The 24,056-nt window shown below is 41.8% G+C and overlaps 1 protein-coding gene across 26 annotated transcripts in view; it reads left to right on the plus strand.

Annotated features, from left to right (window-relative positions):
* Positions 1-24,056, plus strand: part of CDC42BPA (CDC42 binding protein kinase alpha) — a 343,482-nt gene that overhangs the window by 78,687 nt on the left and 240,739 nt on the right. The window contains exon 3 of one of the 26 annotated variants that reach the window (XM_008268140.5): positions 18,889-19,046. The exons of the other annotated variants lie outside the window; for them this stretch is intronic. The gene's annotated coding sequence lies outside the window, so the exon portion shown is untranslated. The remainder of the gene's footprint in view (positions 1-18,888; positions 19,047-24,056) is intronic. 26 annotated transcript variants of the gene reach the window in all.

Below are 24,056 nucleotides of genomic sequence, written 5' to 3' on the forward strand. Positions count from 1 at the left end.
AGTGTTGTCTAGGAGTTCATGAACAAGGCCTCCCCCCCCCCCTTTTTTTAAAGGCAGAGCTGCAGATAGAGGGAGACAGAAGGAGACAAAGAGAAAGATTGAGAGATTTTCCATCTTCTAGTTCACTTCTTAAATGGCTGCAATGCCAGGTCTGAGTCAGGCAGAAGCCAGGAATCAGGAAGTGCATCCTGATCTCCCATGTGGGTGGCAGAATCCCAAGTAATTGCTCCTTCTGCCACTGCCTTCTCAGGTGCATTAGCAGGAAGCTGAATTGGAAGTGGAGTGGCCAAGACATGAACTGATACTCTGAGTGGAATATCAGTGGCATTGCAAATGGAGGCATCACAAGTGGTGGCCTTACCCACTGTGCTGTAATGCCAGCCTCTTTTTCATTGTTGTTTAAGGTTTAATTTAGAATTTATTCAAGAATGTTTTTTTAGTTCCCATTTATATGTCTTCTTTGTATTTTGTTAGATTTATTTCTGGGTATTTAAGTTTTTTGATACTATTGTAAATGATACTTTAAAAAATTTTATATTCAGGGGCTGGCATTGTGGCATAGCAGGTAAAGCTGTGGCCTGCAATACCAGCATCCCTGATGGGCGCCAGTTGGCTCCTCAGTTTATGATCCAGCTCTCTGCTAATTTCCTGGGAAAGCAGCAGAGGATCGCCTAGGTACTTGGGACTCTGCACTCATCTTGCAGACCAAGGTGAAGCTTCTGGCTCCTGGCTTTGGCCTGGCTCAGCCATGCCCTGGCTGTTCAGGCCAACTGGAGAGTGAACCAGTGGATGAGTAATCTCTGTCTCTCTTCTTTCTCTGTCTCTCCCTCTTTTTCTGTAACTCTGACTGTGAAATAAATAAGTCTTAAATTTTTTTTTATATTCAGATCATATACTGCTAATATGCTGATATCATTGATTTTCCTTTATGACTATTTTCTTGATCCTTCTACATACATGTATTATTTAAAAATAGGTTTTTTTATTGTTGGATACTACTTTCTTAGTTTTTGTATAAACATTCATACTGTCTGAGAATAAGGATAGTTTCCTTTTTGCTTTTCCTACTTTATACTTTCCATTGCTTATTGCACTAGCTCAGACATCTAATACAATGATGAATAGTATCATCCTTGCTTTATTTCTGAACTTAGGGAAAAGGATCCAATGTTTCCCGAAGTGTGATGTTAATCATTAAGTATTTTGGTGGGTGCTTTTTCTGATCGAAGGAATTGTGTTCTATTACTATTTGCTGAGAGTTTTTAAAACCTGATCACTAATCAGCATTGAATTTTTAGCAGTTTTAGGTTCATAACAAAGCTGAGCAGAATGTATAGAGTTCCTATACACCCCTTGCTGCTCCCCATGCACACACTATCTCTTCACTATCAGCACCCTGCCCCAGACTGACATATTTGTTACATTCCCTGAAACTACGTTGACACACTTTTGTTTCTCAGTCTGTAGCTTTTATTAGGGCTCTCTTGATATTGTGCATTCTATTTTTTTTTTTTTTTTTTTTTGGACAGGCAGAGATAGAGAGACAGAGAGAAAGGTCTTCCTTCCATTTGTTCACCCCCCAAATGGCTGCTACGGCCGGCACGCTGCACCAATCCGAAGCCAGGTGCTCCTCCTGGTCTCCCATGCGGGTGCAGGGCCCAAACACTTGGACCATCCTCCACTGCACTCCCCGGCCGCAGCAGAGAGCTTGATTGGAAGAAGAGCAACCAGGACAGAATCTGGCACCCTAACTAGGACTAGAACTGGGGTGCCGGCGCCACAAGCGGAGGATTAGCCTAGTGAGCCATGGCACCGGCCGCATTCTATTGGTTTTTACAAGTATGGAAAGACATATCGACCGTTGTAGTAACCATCTGTTGTAATTTCACTGTCCAAAATATCCTCTGTGCTTCTCCCATTCATCTCTCTCTACCCATAACCTCTATCCACCACTTTTTAAAAAAATTTTATTTGACAGGTAGAGTTACAGAGAGAGAGACAGACAGACAAAGGTCTTCCTTCCGTTGGTTCACTCCCCAAATGGCTGCCACAGCTGGAGATATGCCGATCCGAAGCCAGGAGCCAGGAACTTCTTCCTGGTCTCCCATGCGGGTGCAGGAGCCCAAGCACCTGGGCTATCCTCCACTGCCTTCCTGGGCCACAGCAGAGAGCTGGACTGGAAGAGGGACTAGAACCCAGTGCTTATATGGGATGCCGGCGCCGCAGGCGGAGGATTAACCTAGTGAGCCATGACGCTGGCCCCCGGCCACCACTTTTGACTCCCTTCATAATTTTTCCTTTCCAGAATGTCATATGGTTGGAGTCATATAGTATGTAGCCTTTTAAGATTTGCTTCTTTCTTAATAATAGGCATTTAAGATTCCCCCATGTGTTTTCATGGCTTGATAGTTCAGTGTATTAAATTTCACTGTTTAGATGTACCACAGTATCCATTTATCTCCAAAAGTAAATTTTGGTTACTTGCAAATTTTGTCAATTATGAATCAAGCTGCTATCATGTCCATGTACAAATTTTGTGTGGCAACTCTTTTGGATAAGTATCAAGGAACTCGATTTTTGGAATATGTGGTAATACTACATATAAATTATAAGAAACCCCTAAACTGTCTTGAAGAGTATCTGAACCATTTTGCAGTCATACCAGCAAATGAATAGAGGTCCTCTTATTGACATCTTCACCAGCGTTTGATATTGGAAGTTTTGTATTTTGTCTGTTCTAACAGTTATGTAGAAGTGTATCATTGTTTTAAGTTGTGATTCCCTGCTGACAAATGATATAGAATATTCACAGGCTTATTTGCCATTTATATAAAAGTGTTTCTTCAGATGTTTTGTCTGATTTTTAATTGCGTTAGTTTCTTGTAGAGCTCCTTTTTCTTCTTTTTTTTTTTTTTTTAGAGATTTATTTATTTATTTGAAAGAGTTACACAGAGAGGAGAGGCAGAGAGAGGTCTTCCATCCGCTAGTTAACTCTCCAATTGGGTGCTGGAGCTGCGCTGATCCAAAGCCAGGAGCCAGGAGCTTCTTCCAGGTTTCCCATGCGGGTGCAGGGACCCAAGGACTTGGGTCATCTTCTACTGCTTTGCCAGGCCATAGCAGAGAGCTGGATTGGAAGTAGAGCAGCTGGGACTAGAACCGGCAACCATATGGGATGCCAGCACTCCAGGCCAGGGTGTTAACCTGCTGTGCCACAGCGCCAGTCCCAAGTAGAACTCCTTTTTTAAAAAATTTTTATTTGTTTGAGTGGTAGAGAGAAAGGTCTTTCATCCTCTGGTTCACTCCCCAGAAAGCTGCAACAGCCGGAGCTGAGCTGATTCGAAGCCAGGAGCCAAGAGCTTCTTCCAGGTCTCCCACAAGGGTGCAGGGGCCCAAGCACTTGGGCCATCTTCCATTGCTTTCGCAGGCCGTAGCAGAGCTCGATCAGAAGAGGGGCAGCCGGACTTCAACTGGCACCCAAATGGGACCTTAGCACAGCGGAAGGAGGCTTAACCCACTACGCCACAGGGCTGGTCCCTCTTGCAGAGTTTTAAGAGCTCTTTTGTATATTTTGTGTAGTCATCTTTTATCAGATAAATTGTTTATAAATTTCCTTTGTCCCATCTTGGCTGCTTTCTCATTCTCTTGACAGGATCTTTGACAGAGTAGTATTCTAGAATTTTAATGAAGACCAATGTACTAATTAATTCTTGTATGGATTGTTATTTGGTGCTGTATCATTTATTTTTCAAACATTAAAGCAATCCCTAATTAAACCCCATTTGGCCATGTTTTACTGTCATTTCAATATTTTGCTGATTCAGTTTATTTGTGTTTTCCTAACTGTTCATCTGTCTGTATTATCGGGAAATATTATTTATAGTTTCATAGTTTTTTATAATATCCTTTCAGATTTTTCCATTAGGTTTGGCATTTGTGCTGACCTGACATAATCAGTTGAGGAATGTGTGTTTTTTTTCTTTCTTTTTTTGGAGTTTGCGTAACATTAGTTTAATGTTTATTATGTAAATGTTTGATAGAATTTATCAGTGAATATATCTGGACTTCTCCTTTGTGGGAAATTTAATACTAAGAATTTAATCTCATGATGGTAATGGAGTATTTCACCTTTTCAGTTAATCTCATCTCATCCCCAGTAAGTTTTATTTATTATGAAAGTTGTTATCAAATTCGTTTTTATAAAGTTGCTCGCAATACTCCCCCCCCTTTGATATTTGTAGAATCTGAAGTGATGTTCCCTCCATTACTGCTGATATTCATCATGGGTGTCATGTATCTAATTATATATTACTCCTCTTGAAAAGTTTTTCAGTCTTACTAATTGTTGAACAAACCTGCTTTTAGCTTTGTGAATTGTCTGTATTTTTGCCTTTTAAACTTCCTGAGTGTCTGTTTTTATCTCTTATTGTTTCCTTCTTTTTACTTTCCTCTGGATTTAACTTGCTCATCATTTCCCCTAATTTTCAAAGTAGGAACTTAGATGTTTGATGCTTTTCCATTCTAATTTAAGCATTAGAGCTATAAGTTTCCCTTGGAGCAGTGATTAGGTCCATCCCAAGACTTTTTTTTTTTTTAATTAATTTATTTGAAAGGCAGAGTTATAGAGAGAGAGAGAGAGGGAGAGACAGACAGAAAAAGATCTTTCCATTTGTTGGTTCATTCCCCAAATGTCCACAAAGGCTGGAGCTGGAGATAGGAAGCCAGTAGCCAGGAGCTTTCTCAGGGTTTCCCACATGGGTGCGGGGCCTCAAGGACTTGCGGTATCCTTTGCTGATACCCCAGGTGCATTAGCAAGGAGCTGGATCAGAAGCAGAGCAGTTCGGACTTGAAGCATATGGGGTGGCTGTGTTGCAGCAGGTGGCTTTACCTGGTGTGCCATAGTGCTGGTCCTGAAAGATTGTTTTTACTTTTATTTTTTCAATTTTTTTTTTTTTTTAGGATTTATTTATTTGTTTGAAAGAGTTACACAGAGAGAAGAGAGGCAGAGAGAGAGAGGTCTTCCATCTGATGGTTGACTCCAACTGGCCGCAACAGCTGGAGCTGCGCCATCCGAAGCTGGGAGCCAGGAATTTCCTCTGGGTCTCCCATGTAGATGCAGGGGCTCAAGGACTTGGGCCATCTTCTACTGCTTTCCCAGGCCATAGCAGAGAGCTGGATCCGAAGAGGAGCAGCCGGGTCTGGAACCGGCGCCCATATGGGATGCTGGTGCTTCCGGCCAGGGCCTTAATCTGCTGTACCATAGTGCCAGCCCCTTTACTTTTATTTTTATAAAGTAATATTGGAAGGAATTAAGAAGGGATAGGGTTTATACAGATAAGGGGTGATACATCTAAACAAGCATCCTTTAATTTTTGCATTAGTTTTTAAGAGTATATAAATGTATTTTTTTGGCCGGCGCCGCGGCTCACTAGGCTAATCCTCCGCCTAGCGGCGCCGGCACACCGGGTTCTAGTCCCGGTTGGGGCGCCGGATTCTGTCCCGGTTGCCCCTCTTCCAGGCCAGCTCTCTGCTGTGGCCAGGGAGTGCAGTGGAGGATGGCCCAAGTGCTTGGGCCCTGCACCCCATGGGAGACCAGGAAAAGCACCTGGCTCCTGGCTCCTGCCATCAGATCAGCGCGGTGCGCCGGCTGCAGCGCGCCTGCCGCGGCGGCCATTGGAGGGTGAACCAACGGCAAAGGAAGACCTTTCTCTCTCTCTCTCTCTCTCACTGTCCACTCTGCCTGTCAAAAAAAAAAAGTATATAAATGTATTTTTCATGAAAAGAATAATTTAAAAAGTGTCCCAGGTTGAGATGAATTTAACTACAAGCTTTGTAGACTGATTTAAGCAAAAAGTAATTCTAAACTTAACTTCCCCAGATGATAGAAGAACAAAATTGCACGACCTGACTCATTTTATGGGGACAGGATAACCTTGATTTTTATTTATTTATTTATTTATTTTTGACAGGCAGAGTTTACAGTGAGAGAGAGAGAGACAGAGAGAAAGGTCTTCCTTTGCCGTTGGTTCACCCTCCAATGGCAGCTGCAGCCGGTGCGCTGCGTCCGGCGCACCGCGCTGATCCGATGGCAGGAGCCAGGAGCCAGGTGCTTATCCTGGTCTCCCATGGGGTGCAGGGCCCAAGCACCTGGGCCATCCTCCACTGCACTCCCTGGCCACAACAGAGAGCTGGCCTGGAAGAGGGGCAACCGGGACAGAATTCGGCGCCCCGACCGGGACTAGAACCCGGTGCGCCGGCGCCGCTAGGCAGAGGATTAGCCTAGTGAGCCGCGGCGCCAGCCAATAACCTTGATTTTAAAACCCAACAAGATGTTTAGTAGGAAGCAACACAGGAAACAATGTATTTGGTACGATTTTATGCAAAAACGATAATGGTTGTCTCAGGGAAGGTAGGAGTTGTAAGGCTAAAGGGAGCAAGGGTGTCTAGGTTGTTTCAGTGCTCTAATTTCTAATCTGGGTTTTATTTATATTTGTTAATTTTATATTAAATTGTACATTCATTTTTTCATGTAATAGTTTATAGATATTAAAAATAATTTTTAAAAGAAGTTAGTAATCATGAAAATGTTTATTGAACAAATTAGCTTTAAAGTATATAAAGTAACACTATAGAAGTTTAGGTTGTGGAATACGAGAGTTTTAAACAGCTTAAGATAGAGCTTTTAACACTACCACCTCAGAAATTGTTAAGTTAATACTCACATAAAAAAAGAAATCAAGACTTAGAGGTGTTTATTTTTGTAAGGTGGAACCTTACTATGGCACATTTTAAAATGATTGGTAAAGTTGTGATCTATAAAAACAGTAAATCTGGTTTATCCAACCCTATCTTTTTAAACTTTTATTTAATAAATGTAAATTTCCAAAGTACAGCTTTTGGATTACAGTGGCTTTTTCCCCCCCATAACCTCCCTCCCACCCACAACCATCCCATTTCCTCCATTCCCTCTCCCATCCCATTCACATCAAGATTCATTTTCAATTCTCTTTATATACAGAAGATTGATTTAGTATATACTAAGTAAAGATTTCAACAGTTTGCACCCACACAGAAACACAAAGTGTAAAGTACTGTTTGAGTACTAGTTATACCGTTAATTCACATAGTACAACACATTAAGGACTGAGATCCTACATGGGGAGTAAGTGCACAGTGACTCCTGTTGTTGATTTAACAATTGACACTCTTGTTTATGGCGTCAGTAATCACCTGAGGCTCTTGTCATGAGTTGCCAAGGCTATGGAAGCTAACTGAGTTCGCCAACTCCCATCTTATTTAGATCTTTCATTTAGGTGTGTGTTTGTTTTTGCCACAGCGTCTTGGCTTTCCATGCCTGAGAAACTCTCATGGGCTTTTTAGCCAGATCCAAATGCCTTCAGGGCTTGATTCTGAGGCCAGAGTGCTGTTTAGGACATCTGCCATTCTATGAGTCTGCTGTGTATCCCGCTTCCCATGTTGCATTGTTCTCTCCTTTTTAATTCTATCAGTTATTATTAGCAGACACTAGTCTTGTTTATGAGATCCCTTTAACTCTTAATCCTATCATTATGATCAATTATGAACTGAAACTGATCCCTTTGACTAGTGAGATGGCATTGGTACATGCCACGTTGATGGGATTGTATTGGAATCCCCTGGCACATTTCTAACTCTCCGTTTGGAGCAAGTCTGAGTGAGCATGTGCCGAACTGTACATCTTCTCCCTCTCTTATTCCCACTCTTATATTTAACAGGGATCACTTTTCAGTTAAATTTAAATACCTAAGAATAATTGTGTGTTAATTAAAGAGTTCACCAATAATATTAAGTAGAATAAAAAAATACTAAAAGGGATAAAGTATTAAGTTGTTCCTCGACAGGACAAGGGCTGATCAAGTCATTGTTTCTCATAGTGTCAGTTTTACTTCTACAGGTTTCCTTCTAGGTGCTCAGTTGTCACTGGTCAGGGAGAACATATGATATTTGTCCCTTTGGGACTGGCTTAATTTACTCAGCATGATGTTTTCCAGATTCCTCCATTTTGTTGCAAATGACCGGATTTCTTTTTTTTTTACTGCATTATAGTATTTTATAGAGTACATATCCCATAATTTCTTTATCCAGTCTTCTGTTGATGGGCATTTAGGTTGATTCCAGATCTTAGCTATTGTGAATTGAGCTGCAATAAACATTGAGGTGCAGACAACTCTTTTATTTGCCAATTTAATTTCCTTTGGGTAAATTGCAAAGAGTGGTATGGCTGGGTTGTATAGTAGGGTTATATTCAGGTTTCTGAGATAGATTTCACAGCAACTAGAGGATTATTGAAGTGAAGGAAGAAATGGACAGAAAATTACGAAGTGAAGATTCATATTAGTTATAGTGAAAAATTAACATGTATATATTTAAAATTCTAGAAGGAAATGAAAAAGACAATACAACAGAATACTGGTTTAAAATTAATGGTTGATAGTTTTTCAAAGGTAACTAAAAACATAAATCCATACATAGATTTATGAAGTCCTGTGACTCCATTGTAAAATAAATATGTCCAGGCATGTAATAGTAAAACTAGTGAAAACCGAAATTAGAAATATTTTTTTTTTGACAGGCAGAGTGGACAGTGAGAGAGAGAGAGAGAGAGAAAGGTCTTCCTTTGCCGTTGGTTCACCCTCCAATGGCCGCCGCGGCCGGCGCGCTGCGGCCGGCGCACCGCACCGATCCGATGGCAGGAGCCAGGAGCCAGGTGCCTTTCCTGGTCTCCCATGGGGTGCAGGGCGCAAACACTTGGGCCATCCTCCACTGCACTCCCTGGCCACAGCAGAGGGCTGGCCTGGAAGAGGGGCAACCGGGACAGAATCCGGTGCCCCGACCGGGACGAGAACCCGGTGTGCCGGCGCTGCTAGGTGGAGGATTAGCCTAGTGAGCCGCGGCGCCGGCCAGAAATTAGAAAATTTTAATAATGCCTGGAGGAAAAAGGACATATAACTTTCAAAAAGCGATGTGAAGACAGTTTACTTTATAATGGAAATTATGGAAGAAGGTAATAATGGAAAAAAAATCAGATCTTTTAACTGCTGAAAGCGGAAAACCTATCAAATTAAGATTTTATATCCAGTGGATATATTTTTAAATGAAGGCCCAGACTTATAAGGTACTGTTGAAAGAAATTAACAAAGATCTAGACAAATAGAAAGACACCTCATGTTTGTGGATCAGAATACAGAGTATTGTTAAGATGGTAATATTTTGCAAATTGATCTACATATTTAGTGCATTCCCTATCAAAATCTTACCTTTTTGATGGAATTTCTCAGGCTGGTTCTAAAATTTATGTAGAAATTCAAGGGATCCAGAATAGTAAAAACAGCTTTGAAAAAGAAGAGTTAGAGGACACATAGTTCATGATTTTCAAACTTACTATAGCAGCAGTAATTGAAGTTGAGTGGTACCGGCATAAGGATCAAATATAGATCAGTGGATTATAATTGGAGGTCCAGAAAAAAAAATACAAACATGATTGGACTGTTGTTTTTTTTTTTTAAAGTATTTGAAGGACAGAGACAGAGAATTAGAAATTTCACATCTACTTGTTTACTTTCCAGATGCCTGGAACAGGAACCCAATCTGTGCTTCACAGTTGGATGGCAAGGAACCAAGTACTTGAGCCATTATCTGCTACCCACCAGCTTGTTCACTGGTGGTAATGTAGAACTGGGAGCAGAGCCAGGTCTCAAACCTAGGCACTCAAAATGGGATGCGGGCATCCCAAGTAGCACCTTAACTGCTCTGCTAAACTTAACCCACCCTGATCGTTGATTTTTGATAAGGATGTCCAAATGATTCAAACTAGTAAAAAGACTTTTTCAAAAATTGGTACAGGGAAGACTGAATATTCATATGGAAAAGAAGTTGGATTCTACCTTAAACTGTATACGAAAATTAACTCAATATAGATTGACTTATAAATGTAAGAACTAAAGCTTTGAAACTCTGTGAAGGAAATATAGGTGTACATTTTTGTGATGTTAGATTAAGCAATGATTTTTTAAATATGACACCAAATTCTAAAGCACTAAGGAGAAATTCAGTTTTAGGTTTCATCAAAATTAATTTGGGTATCCAGAAATCAGTATCAGGGAATGGGAGAAAACATTTGAAATAATTTATCATGGAATGAGAGAACATTTAAAGTCATATATCTGATAAGAGTCCAGTATCTGGATTAGATAACTATATAATTCAATAAAAATGGAAATATTTAAAATTTGACAAATGATTTGAATAGACATTTCTCCAAAGAAGAAATATAAATGGGCAGTGAGTACATGAAAGAATGTTCAGCATCAGTAGTCATTCAAGAAATGCAAAAAAAAAAAAAAAAAAAAAAACAACCAACTATAGCAAGATACTGCTTCTCACTAAGATGGCTATAATTTAAAAAAGCAAGACAGTCACAGTACTGGTGGCAAGGATGTGGAAAAATTGAAACTCTTATATACTGTTGATGGGAATGTAAAACTTCATCTGCTTTGGAAAATGAGAGTTCCTGAAAATGCTGCATGGGTGGCAAGGGCCCAAGCACTTAGGCCAACCTCTGCTTCTTTCCCAGGTGCGTTACCAGGCAGCTGGATGGGAAGTGGAGCATCTGGGTATTGGGCCAGTGTCACAGGCAGTGGCTTAACTGTGTTGCCACAGCACTAGCCCCAGTACATTGTATTTAAGACCAGTGTTAGTAGGTGTTTTCAGAGAAATCACAGGTCCTACTGGCTTAATAAAATATTGTCATATTTTGCTTCTTTAAAATTCCATTTTTGGAATCAGTGAAAGAATTGATTACAGAAGTCAATGAAAGAACTGAATATAACAATAAAATCAAGGGACTGACTGAATTTATAAAAATGGAAGTAAAGATATAATTATATCTTCCTAATGGGGAAGATGAGAACAGCTAAACAACTTGTCCTAGCATTTATACTTGTAACTATTAAGTTCCTTATTTATGTGTTTAATGTTTTTCTTCACCAATAGACTAAGTTCTGTGAGATAAAGGAGTGAATTTTCCTTAGTCCTTATATTTAATACTTAGCACAGTGCTTCTAAATATAGTCATTTTCCTTATAAGGGGTTGGAAAATGAGGTTCTCTTTTCTTTCATGCTTCCCTTTTTTCATTAATTAAAATAATACTTCTTGGTTATTTACCATATTCCAATTATGTTCCATGCTGGTTCCACTGGTTACAGTCACAGCTTAATCAGTAACAGGGTAGGTTCACAGCACTGATGACCACTTTTGTACTTTTGTAGTACAAAAGTATTTTATCTCTTTTTGTTGGTAGTTGGGGTGTCACTCCCCCATTCGTGGAGGAACAACACCGGACCCTGCGCTGTTCTTTTTGGCCGGCTCTTCCCGGGTTAGCTGCCGGTCCCTCACTCGCGGAGGAACGACGCCATCCGGAGTTAGCTGCGCACCTCCGCCTCCGCCTCCGCCTCTGCCTCCGCGGAGGAGCGGCACACCGCCGGCCGGCTCTCTCAGGGGTTCCTCAGATGTTTCCCTCAGATGTTCCTGGTGGATGTTGTCTCTCTCCTCCTTTATAGTCCTCTTCCACCAATCCATGCTCTGCTGCCCACACGCCGAGCACGCTGCTCTCCTCCAATCAGGAGCAGGATCAGCTCCTGCAGCTTATCAGTCAAGTTGGTGAGGCAGCTGCATAGAAGTTGTTTACTCCTCCCCAGCGCCATATTGTGGGAGATCAGAAGCATAGAATTAGTCCTAGTTCCAGTAATTTAGTCTAGTCTCAGTTGCTCCCCACATTGGGGTAGTTTTGTAAACACTGATGAGCTTTTCTTATTAAATATTTTGTCTTTTTCCTATGTATTAAAATATTTCTTTGTCAATCTGATTTCTCATGGCTCCATATAATTTCATTATGTGAATAGTCCATAATTTATTTATCCATTTTCTTATTAAAGTAGAATGTTTGCTCTGTTGGTACAAGGATTTTTTTCCTTTGTTAGAACATTGCACTCCTCAGCAATTGACCTAGTGTCTTTTGTTTTTTAAACTTAAATTTACTTTTTTTCCATGAACTTTTTTTTTAAGATTTATTATTTGTTTGAAAGGCAGAGTTAGAGGGAGAGACAGAGAGATCTTCCATCTGCTGGTTCACTCTCTAATGGTTGCATCAGTTGTGGGTGGGCCAGGCTAAACCCAGGATCCAGGAGCTCTATCTGAGTCTCCCATGTGGTACAGGGGCCCAAGCAGTTGGGCCGTGTTCTGCTGCTTTCCCTGTCCCATTAGGGGAGGTGGGCCATAAATGGAGCAGCCAAGACACAATTGATGCCCATGTGGGATATTGATGTCACAGGCAGTGGCTTTATGTGCTGGGCCACAATGCCAGTCCCTAACCCAGTATCTTGTATGTAGTAGATGCCTAATACATGTTTCTTGAATGAATAAACAAATACAAGTTTTTTTTTTTTACCATGTTATAAATGGTGTTTAGAGCATTTTTATACATAGTGTTTTCATTGCATTTCAAGTGATTTTCTTAGACTATATTTGTAGAGGATGAGTTCCTTGTTGAAAAGATATAGAAAGGTTCTTAAATGATGGTCGTTTTCTAATCTTAAATAATATTATCTGTGGATGTTTTATTATAATTTTGTGAATATTCTGTAATATATTCTGTTGTTTTTCTTTTAAGTGAATTTCTTTTTATTCAGGGAGCTGTGCACAATCTTGTGACTAGAATATAGAGTTTTTGTTGTTAGTGGTGAAAGATAAGCATTGGAAGGTTATTTCGGCAAAACAATGAGTGAGTTGTGCTATGCTAAGAATCTTTATAAGGCTAAGAGTCCTATCAAATGTTAATAAGCAGAGTGGTGATATAATTAGAGCTCTTTTTAAAAGATAAAGTTGGTGATGGTGTTGAGAAAGGATTGGACAGAGAAGAGAACAAAGCCAGGGCAGTCCTGGATTTCTCACTCTCTGGCCTCTTATCTCATCAGTCACCAACATCTGTATCCTAAGTGTTTCTTGGATTTTCTCCTCTCTTTTCTAGTTAAAGCATCTTACCTGAACTGCTGAAATTCTCTAATTGCTTTCCTTGCCTTCCAGACATTTCCACAAGAGCTGCTGGAGTGATCTAACTAAAATAATCTAGGAAGGGTAATCCCTACATTTTTAAGGTTCTACTTTATTAATATGACATGCAAGTTCTTCTGTGTGGAGCGATCCACATCATTTCTTCCTCTTCTCTGTGGTGCTCTGTATGCTCCTAGGAAAGAAAACTCCTTACTGTTCTTTTTTTTTTTTTTTTTTTGACAGGCAGAGTGGACAGTGAGAGAGAGAGACAGAGAGAGAAAGGTCTTCCTTTTTGCCGTTGGTTCACCCTCCAATGGCCGCCGCTGCAGCCGGCGCACTGCGCTGATCCTGGCAGGAGCCAGGAGCCAGGTGCTTTTCCTGGTCTCCCATGGGGTGCAGGGCCCAAGCACCTGGGCCATCCTCCACTGCACTCCCTGGCCATAGCAGAGAGCTGGCCTGGAAGAGGGGCAACCGGGACAGAATCCGGCGCCCCAACCGGGACTCGAACCCGGTGTGCCGGCGCCGCAAGGTGGAGGATTAGCCTATTGAGCCACGGCGCCGGCTCCTTACTGTTCTTGAACATCTCCTTCTACATACACTGGGATTTCTTGACTCTGCCATGCTCATGCTGTCCCCACTTCTCAAATAACCCCTCTCCTCAGTCACATCCACTTTGTTCTCTTTTTCTGGAGTGCACAATCTAATAATTAGGTGTCACCTCTTCCAAGAAACTAACATACAAGTACATGTTCACATATTACACACCTCCCTCCCCCACTTTTACTTTTTGGATCAGGAATCTATCTTTGCCTTTTATGGGACTTTGTCTCATTTCCATGTGTTTTTGTCATGGAACTGGGCACATATTTCTGTTTTAAGTACATTTCTGACACTGGACTGTGAAATTTTTAAGGGCAAGAAAGCTTTTATTTGACTTCATATTTCTAGAAATTAGCAGTCTGGCCTATAAATAAAGTGGTCAAAAAGTAACTTATTAACATGTTTCTGATGAGGGTGTAGTCTAGGTTATTGGTAGTAGAAAAGGAGGGTGGGTGGCAGAGATTGTAAAGAAGTGACTTTGGATATCACTAGTGAGTTAAAGGTAAAATTCATAGATGATTTAAGTCTGCAGTTTGACTGAGTTTGGTATACAGGTTTTTGACTCATTAAATTTGAGACGTTTGCTGAAGCAAGTAGAAATTTGGTTCTAGATGCTGAGAGAAAAGGATTTAGGAGTATTTGTATATAGCTGTTAATTGAGGCTTTTGGGAAGGAGATAAAGAAGTGAAGTAGGGATCTTAGGGGAGAATGTTTAACAAGTTACAGAAAAAGAAAAATTAGGGAACTATATGGATTGTCAGCAGTGCATGACAGGTAAAAGCAGATGAGAATTGAGAACAGTATGTTTTATTTGGAATTTAGGTCACTATTAATCTTTGAGAGAATCATTTTTGTCCAGTAGAATGAAATAGAAACTAGATTGACATAGGTGATTGAAAGAGTTGAAGAAGCAATAAATCATGAGCAAGTGGACACAGCAAGCACATAATGCCCCTTCAAAATGTGCTTTATGGAAAATGATGTCTTATGGAAAAGTAATGCAGTATTTGTTCCTCAGGGGGAAGGTAGGATGAAGGTAAAGTTTGTGTTTTATTTTTCATTCTTCAGTGTTCTTGGGAAAGTTTTTGACTTAATATTCAGGTGAATGGGACTTAAAGATGGGAAAGCAGTCGTTAATAGAACAAGGTAAAAAGAGAAGGAAGGGAGGGCGTAGAATCAAGATCTCACATGGGGCAGGCGCCTCGGCTCACTAGGCTAATCCTCTGCCTGCGGCACCGACACACCGGGTTCTAGTCCCGGTCGGGGCGCCGGATTCTGTCCCAGTTGCCCCTCTTCCAGGCCACTCTCTGCTGTGGCCCGGGAATGCAGTGGAGGATGGCCCAAGTGCTTGGGCCCTGCACCCGCGTGGGAGACCAGGATAAGCACCTGGCTCCTGGCTTCGGATCAGCCCAGTGCACCGGCTGCAGCGGCCATTGGGGGGTGAACCAACGGCAAAGGAAGACCTTTCTCTCTGTCTCTCTCTCTCACTGTCTAACTCTGCCTGTCAAAAAAAAAAAAAAAAAAAAAAAAAAAAATCTCACATGAGGGTCCAGCTCTGTGGTGCAGTGGGTTAAGCCATCACCTGACGCTAGCATCCCATATGGGCACCAGTTCTGTTTCTGGCTGCTCCATTCTTTTGGTTTGTTTTTTGTTTGTTTGTTTTGACAGGCAGAGTGGACAGTGAGAGAGAGAGACAGGAAAAGGTCTTCCTTTGCCGTTGGTTCACCCTCCAATGGCCGCCTCTGCCGGCTCGCTGCGGCCGGTGCACCAGGCTGATCTGAAGGCAGGAGCCAGGTGCTTATCCTGGTCTCCCATGGGGTGCAGGGTCCAAGCACTTGGGCCATCCTCCACTGCACTCCCGGGCCACAGCAGAGAGCTGGCCTGGAAGAGGGGCAACCGGGACAGAATCTGGTGCCCTGACCAGGACTAGAACCCGGTGTGCTGGTGCTGCAAGGCAGAGGATTAGCCTATTGAGCCGCAGCGCCAGCCGGCTGCTCCATTTCTGATCCAGCTCTCTGCTAATGTGCCTGGGAAAGCAGCGGAAAATGTTCCTACTGGGACCCTTGCACCCTTGTGGGAAAACTGGAAGAAGCTCCTGGCTCCTAGTTCAGTCTAGCCCAGCTCTAGCCCTTGTGGCCATTTAGGGGGGTGAACATAGAAGATCTCTTTCTCTCTCCCTCTCCTTCCCCCTCCCTGCCCCCAAACTCAGCCTTTGAAATATAAATAAATAAATAAATAAATAATAAAGGGCTCAAATGAAAGTGTTAGTCTTTTTTTTTTTTTTTTTTTTTTGACAGGCAGAGTGGACAGTGAGAGAGAGAGAGACAGAGAGAAAGGTCTTCCTTTGCCTTTGTTCACCCGCCAATGGCCGCTGTGGCCAGCGCATCGCGCTGATCCGAAGCCAGGAGCCAGGTGCTTTTCCTGGTCTCCCATGCGGGGGAAGGGCCCAAGCACTTGGGCCATCCTCCACTGCACTCCCTGGCCACAGCAGAGAGCTGGCCTGGAAGAGGGGCAACCGGGACAGAATCTGGTGCCCCAAATGGGACTAGAACCCAGTGTGCCGGTGCCGCAACACGGAGGATTAGCCTATTGAGCCACGGCGCCGGCCAAAAAGTGTTAGTCTTAAAAGGCGAAGGGACATCTCTTCTTGGGGATCAACAGGAAAAGGAGGTAAGAAGAAGTAGAAATGTAACTAATATGAAGTAATATGAAAAATATGTTATCTTTGAAGTAGGCTACCAGGTCTTTAATTTTGAGGTGAAAGGTACATAGGACAGGCATGGGATAGAAAGGAACAGAAGGTGATGTCAAGATGGTACAGGGCATTTTAGAAGACTGGTACAAGGCCTATTGAGAATGACAAAGAATTAATGGTGGGGGTCGGCGCCACGGCTCAATAGGCTAATCCTCCACCTGCAGTGCGGGCACCCCGGGTTCTAGTCCCGGTTGGGGCGCCGGATTCTGTCCCGGTTGCCCCTCTTCCAAGCCAGCTCTCTGCTGTGGCCCGGGAGTGCAGTGGAGGATGGCCCAAGTGTTTGGGCCTTGCACTCGTATGGGAGACCAGGAGAAGCACCTGGCTCCTGGCTTCAGATCAGCACGGTGTGCTGGCCGTGGCAGCCATTGGAGGGTGAACCAACAGCAAAGGAAGACCTTTTTCTCTGTCTCTCTCTCTCTCACTGTCCACTCTGCCTGTTTAAAAATAAAAGAATTAATGTAGGACTACAGATAGATTTGAGGTGTTGAGATTGAACTCTGCAAAAAACAAATCCAGGTAGTATTATGGTGTAGTGGGTAAAGCTCCTGCCTGTGACACCAGCATTTCATATGAGTTCTGGTTGAGTCTTGGCTCCACCACTTCCAATCTAGCTCTTGGCTGATGGCCTGGGAAAAGTAGTGGAAGATGACCCAAGTGCTTTTACCCCTGTCACCCAAATGGGAGACCAGGAAGAAGCCCCTGGCTTTTGCTTGGTCTGTTCTTGACCATTATGGCCATCTAGGGAGTGAACCAGTGGATATCTCCCTCTGTCCCTCCCTCTCTCTTTTTTGAACACTGACTTAAAAAAAAGGAAGCCATCATACAAATACCTAGAGAACATAAGAATGTTTCAAAAGTTTATGGAAAATGTTCATTGTGAAAAAAATGCTGAAAATGTTTTACATCATAATAAGCTTATCTTCTAATTTCATGTTTTATTAACCTTTTTTGCTTTTTTTTTTTTTTTTTTTGACAGGCAGAGTGGACAGTGAGAGAGAGAGACAGAGAAAGGTCTTCTTTTCCATTAGTTCACCCCTCAGTGGCCGCTGCGGCCAGCGCACTGTGCTGATCCGAAGCCAGGAGCTTCTCCTGGTCTCCCATGTGGGTGCAGGGCCCAAGCACTTGGGCCATCCTCCACTGTCTTCCCGGCCACAGCAGAGAGCTGGACTGGAAGCGGAGCAACCGGGACAGAATCTGGCGCCCCAACTGGGACTGGAATCTGGTGTGCCGGCGCCGCAAGGCGGAGGATTAGCCTATTGAGCCGCGGCGCTGGCCTGCTTTGTTTCTTTTTGGAGAGGCAAAGAGACAGAAAGAAATTGCTCCCAACTGTTAGTTCCTTCCCCAAATGCTTGCACCTGGAAATGCAATCCAGGTCTTCCAAATGGGTAGCAAGAACCCAACTACTTGGGCCATCACTATTGGCTCCCAGGGTCTGCATCATCAGGAAGCTGAAACAGGGAGCTGGAGCTGGGTTTTGAACCCAGATATTCTGATGTAGGATACCAGCATTCTAACTAGTGTCTTAGTGATTATGTTAAATATCTGCCCCTCCTTGAACTTTCTGAAATATTCTTGTGTACCAGTACATATAAAAGGGATTGTCAAAAAGGACAAGGCATTGAAAAATTACTTGTTCATGATTATCTTAGGTTGCTCATTAGTGTAAGGGGAGCCGATAGTTAAGGGACTGCAAATTACTTTCCAGTTCAGAGGTTTCGAAGAATTGAAGAAAGGGTGCAGGGCTGGTGAGTGAGTGGCAGCAGACAGCAGTCCAGTAGTTAGTCAAATAGGGATATCTTGTTTTGTCACAGGCCAGTGCAATTAAGACATCTGGAGTGAAATCTGAGTACTTAATGCATTGAGATTTAGTGTGAGATGATGTCTTTCTTTTTTTGCTCTGTTGTTGCTCTACATGTATATTGCTTAAAGTTTATGGAATAAAGACAACAAATAGATTGCTGGTAATTTATTCTTTTTTAAAAAGATTAATTTTGTATGGAAAGTAGTATGGACTGGATTATGAGCTTATAAAGCTGAGTTATTATCATCCACATTAAAATATATGCTAGGCTTATATAGCCTGTAGTGTTCATCAGCTAATATATTTAGAAATATGAAGACCCTAAAGAGATAATTATTTCATTCAAGGTGTTTTAGATTCTACCAGAAATTGGTAAATAGGTAGATAGGTCCAATGGATAGACTCACCTCTAGCTTGGATATCTTACAGGAACATGTCTACAATTATGCTTTTTCTTAAAAATACAAAAACAAAACCATGAAAATAAAAGCATGATTTATGTAACTCTTAAAAACATAAATCATGGGAAACTATCAGAAGCAAGATATAATTGAAATTCAGCATCTCTGTGATTTAAGAACCTTCTTTCTACAACTCAGTTGTCAGTTACTGCTTAACTTAACGCTGGGTTTTCCTTTTTGCTTTCAGGAAAACCTTTAACTTACGCCCTGGGTGTTGCCTGTCCACAGTTTCCTGGTGGCTCACCGCTTCTGCCTGCTCCAGCCTTGCTCCGGCAGCTTCAAGGCTTCTGGGCTTCAGAGCTTGTTGTGAAAGCTTGCTGCTTTGGCCTGCTACCCCTGCTTCAGGTGTCAAAAGCTTTTAATTAGCTTGCTTCCTCTAATTACTATAACTAGGGCCGTATATGTCTGCATAATCTAGTTGTAGGGTCTGAAAGGTGAATTACTTTTAGCCATTCATTCATCTTTAAAATCTCTCTTACTCTGGCTGTTCTGGGATTCATGGGAGAATAAAAGAAATTTGAAATTACACTGCATGGTTCATCTTTGATGGCGCTGTTCTTCAGTCCATAAGCACACACTAGTGTGGGCATATTTTATTTTCAAAGCCGGTGTCTATCCTGCCTGGTTGATGCCCATGTTGTGCTAATTTTCAAAAGATTTTGACCGTTGCTGCTGCATATATGAATTTTGTCTCCATAGAAAGGATACCTCCAGCTATTTTGTAAACTCTGTAATGTTTTTAGTTTGCTTGTTAAAAAGACTTAATATATTTTATATTTTAAATAACTATTTAGAACTTAATAGCAGTTTAAAAAAACACAAATAGTACTTTCCACACATATTAAAATTATCACCATTAATATGTCACTAGGTATCAAAATTATATGCATGGTAAGTAGGAAGAACTCTTGAGGACCTAAACAGGTATTCATTACTTACAGAAGTAAAGAACACTAGGTCTGTCATCAGGTAGTCAGAGTATATATCCTAGTTGTATTATTTATTGTATGACTGGAAGTTAATTAACTTCTCCCTACCTTAGTTTACTAATTCATTATGATGTAATTGTAGGACCTACTTTGGGTTGGTGTAAGGATTAAAGAGGTAGTATATGTAATGTGGTTAGCCCAGTGCCAGACACAGAGTAAACTTTCCATAAATAATAGTTGTCTGTTATTATTTTATTATTAATCATAAATGATGGAAAAAGAAACAGTAATAGTCCGTGGTAATGGGCACAAGATAATAAAGGCCAGATGGGGAAGTTCAGACTTTGAAAACCTGTTAAGGGAGCAGGATGAGCTGGAGTAATCTGTTGACACTTAATAAGTCCTAAAATATACAGTTGTATTTCTTTTATTGTAATGCCTGATTTTTGAGTTTCAGTATTAGTGTAATAGTATACTTAGAGCTGAAAATATCAATAGTTTACAACTTTCTATGTGTACATACCCTCATAGCGTATAAATCATCTGTCATTTATTTAGCAGTCACTTACTGAGTATCCCAAGTACTAGGTATGTGTTAGTCAACTAGTGAGGAAGAAATCCCTGCTGTCATAGTAGCCTGTAGTCTAGTGAGAGGGGCAAGCAATGAGCAGAATACATAAAATCAAGTATGGGTGTATAGTTCATTAAGGAGAAAAGGAAGCAAAGAAGTGGCATGAAAATTCTCAAGCGGAAGAATGGTGTTTCAGTGAGTGAGTGAGGTGGGAAGATGTGTGGCTGTGGACAGATGGAATATTCCAGGCCTAGGGAACAGTAAGCACAAGGACCCAAAGGTGGGTTTGAGCAAGGTGACTGTTGTGACTACTGGAGCAGAATGAATGAGGGGAGGAGACTATGAGGTCAGGGAAAGTGGAGGCCAGAATATGTCAGCTTTCTAGGTTCTGTCAGGAACTTTTACTTTGACTTGCAGAGACATGGGAATCCATTGGGAGTTTTGGAGCAAACTAGTGTCTTGATCTGATTTACATTTAAATGGGAACACTGTGGCAGTAGTGTTGAAAATAGGTTGTTAAGAGGTAAGGGCAGGGCTCTGCCTGCGGCACCAGCATCCCATATGGGCGCTGGGTTCCTGGTCCCCGTTGCCCCTCTTCCAGTCCAGCTCTCTGCTGTGGCCCCGGAGTGCAGTGGAGGATGGCCCAAGTGCTTGGGCCCTGCACCTCATGGGAGACCAGGAGAGGGCGCCTGGCTCCTGGCTTCGGATCAGCTCAGCGCTGGCCATAGTGGCCATTTGGGGAGTGAACCAATGGAAGGAAGGCCTTTCTCTCTGTCTCTCTCTCACTGTTTGTAACTCTACCTGTCACAAAAAAAAAAAAAAAAAAAAAAAAAAAAGGCCGGCGCCACGGCTCACTAGGCTAATCCTCCGCCTAGCGGCGCCGGCACACCAGGTTCTAGTCCCGGTTGGGGCGCCGGATTCTGTCCCGGTTGCCCCTCTTCCAGGCCAGCTCTCTGCTGTGGCCAGGGAGTGCAGTGGAGGATGGCCCAGGTGCTTGGGCCCTGCACCCCATGGGAGACCAGGAAAAGCACCTGGCTCCTGGCTCCTGGCTCCTGCCATCGGATCAGCGCGGTGCGCCGGCTGCAGCGCGCCGGCCGCGGCGGCCATTGGAGGGTAAACCAGCGGCAAAGGAAGACCTTTCTCTCCTTTCTCTTTTTCTCTCTCTCTCACTGTCCACTCTGCCTGTCAAAAAAAAAAAAAAAAAAGGTAAGGGTAGAAGTAGAGAGGATGGGTAGGGCAACCCAGGCAAGCACTGATGGTAGTTTAGAATTGATTGGAACACGGAAATATGGTGAATTCTGAATATACTGAAGGTAAGACTAGATTTGCAGAACTCTAACAACCTGAATATTGAAATACTGTTTGGTGTGGTGTTACTGGTTGTAGCTATGAATGGTGATTCTTAAGTTGTGTTTGAGAATTAATCCACATGTATATGTCACATACTGATTATTTCTGTAGTGTTTATGTTTTTATAATATCATAGTGCTTTTACTGTGAGTTGAAAAAAATATGTATTATTTTTATAAATATTTTTGCTGTGTTAGATTTATAATTTCTAGGCCATGATTCACTTTGTAAGATTAAACAATAAAGGATATTTTAATGTATTACTTTCGTATGTTAGTTAGCTGTGCTTCTTGAAATTATAGTACCCAGAATGCTAAAAGAATCCTCTTTTTCTTTGTTGTCTTCTGCTGAAATGAACATGAAAATATTTGTTAGTACTAAAGGAGACAAGCAAGTTTAGTTTTTATTATATGTTATCTTTTGTAAGTCTTATATTATTTTCTCATCATGTCATCCATTTCATATAATTCAAGAACATTTTCTGAAGTTCTATTTTAAAGAAGTTTTTAGTTTATGAAGCTGTTAAAAGACGGTTTTGGGAATGTGTGCTCTCCTTTAGCAGGAGGGCGTTCCTGATTCCCACACATTGAAGACTAAGGTCTCATGTTGGCCCTTGTCAGTCATGCTACAATCCCTTAATAACTAGTAGTCATTTTATGACCAGGATTAGCTGGTGTTCCCCACTATCCCATTCCATGCTTGAAATCTTACATGTTCCATATAGAAAATGTAGAAAGACAAGTAGAAATCATATCACCTAGAAATACTTGGTCTTCTAACGTTTTGGTGTTTCTCTACCTTAAGATACATAAAGCATAGAAATTTATGGTACATATTTTATGTTCATGTTTAAAAAAAATCAGTGTGCAAATTGTAATAAGGTTCTTTGTTTCATTTAGTATACTGTGAATTTTTCCTGTTAAATAGCATTCCTCAGCTTTTTTTTAAGCATTTGAGTAATTACTAATTTGTGATAAACCATCTTTAGTTGATTTCACCTTTTAGAACATGTCTCCATATTTTGCTGTTGAAAACCATACTATTGGCCTTTCTCTCTGTCTCTCTCTCACTGTCTAACTCTGCCTGGCAAATAAAAAAAAAGAAAGAAAGAAAACCATACTATTGGGTCCGGCACTGTGGCGGAGGGGGTTAAGCCACTGCCTGCAGTGCCGGTATCCCATATGAGTGCTGCTTTGAGTCCTGGCTGTTCCACTTCTGATCCAGTTCTCTGCAGTAGCCTGGGAAAGCAGTGGAAGATGGCCCGGGTCCTTGGGCCACAGCACCCATGTGGGAGACCCAGATGAAGCTCCTGGCTCCTGGCTACGGATCAGCTCAGCTCTGGCCATTGCTGCAAATAAAGAAATAAATCTTTAAGAAAAAAAAAGAAAACCATACCATTGTAAATAATGTGGGTTAGTTTTCTTTTGTATATAGACATGTTCAATATAAGGGTATTTTATAATTATATTTTTATGTATATATATATATCTTACATATAAGATTATAGAAAGAAGTTGAAGAAATGAAAATTTCTGTTTTTGTAGCTGAAGAAAATGAGGGGTATATTTTTTTTCTTTCAACACTAATACTACCACTGTTGGTGGCTACTGTTGTTTTATTTTTTAAAAAGATTTATTTATTTATTTGAAAGGCAAAGTTACACAGAGAAGGAGAGGCAGAGAGAGAGAGAGAGGTTTTTCATCTGCTGGTTCACTCCCCAGTTGGCTGCAATGGCTGGAGATGTGCCGATCAGAAGCCAGGAGCCAGGAGCTTCTTGTGGGTCTCCCATGCGGGTGCAGGGACCCAAGGACTTGGGCCATCTTCTACTGCTTTCCCAGGCCATAGCAGAGAGCTTTATTGGAAGTGGAACAGCCAGGACTTGAACTGGTGCCCATATGGGATATTAGCACTGCAGGCAGCAGCTTTACCCGCTGTGCCACAGTGCTGTCCGAGGAGTGTACTCTCTGCTACATATATTAGTGATAGTGGAAATAGTGTTTGAAAATTGTGCTATAATGTACTTAATGTAGTGCTTGGCATACAGTACTATCTAAAACTTACTGAAGGCTTATTAAGTACCAGATCCTGTTGTAAGCACTTTATACTTATGGTAATTATTTTAAATTTTAATACATGTATATGAATATAAGGTACGTACTATTATTAATTTCATTGTATTGATGAAAAAATTGAATTATCACAAGGGTTTTTTTTATCCCTTTTTCAAAGATTTTTTTTATTTGAAAGGCAGAGTTACAGAGAGAGAGAGAGAAAGAGAAAGAGAGATCTGCCATCCACTGGTTCACTGCCAAAATGGCTGCAATGGCCGGGGCTGGACCAGGCCAAAGCCAGGAGCCAGGAGCTTTATCTGGATATTCCACATGGGTGCAGAGGCCCAAGGACTTGGGTCATCCTCTGCTGCTTTCCCAGGTACATCATCAGGGAGCAGGATCAGAAGTAGAGCAGTCGGAGCTGTAATCAGTGCCCCTATGGGATGCCCACACT

Source organism: Oryctolagus cuniculus, chromosome 13 (assembly GCF_051225735.1).
Source record: "Oryctolagus cuniculus isolate XC-2025 breed Fujian yellow rabbit chromosome 13, ASM5122573v1, whole genome shotgun sequence".
In the NCBI taxonomy this organism is placed as follows: Eukaryota; Metazoa; Chordata; class Mammalia; order Lagomorpha; family Leporidae; genus Oryctolagus; species Oryctolagus cuniculus.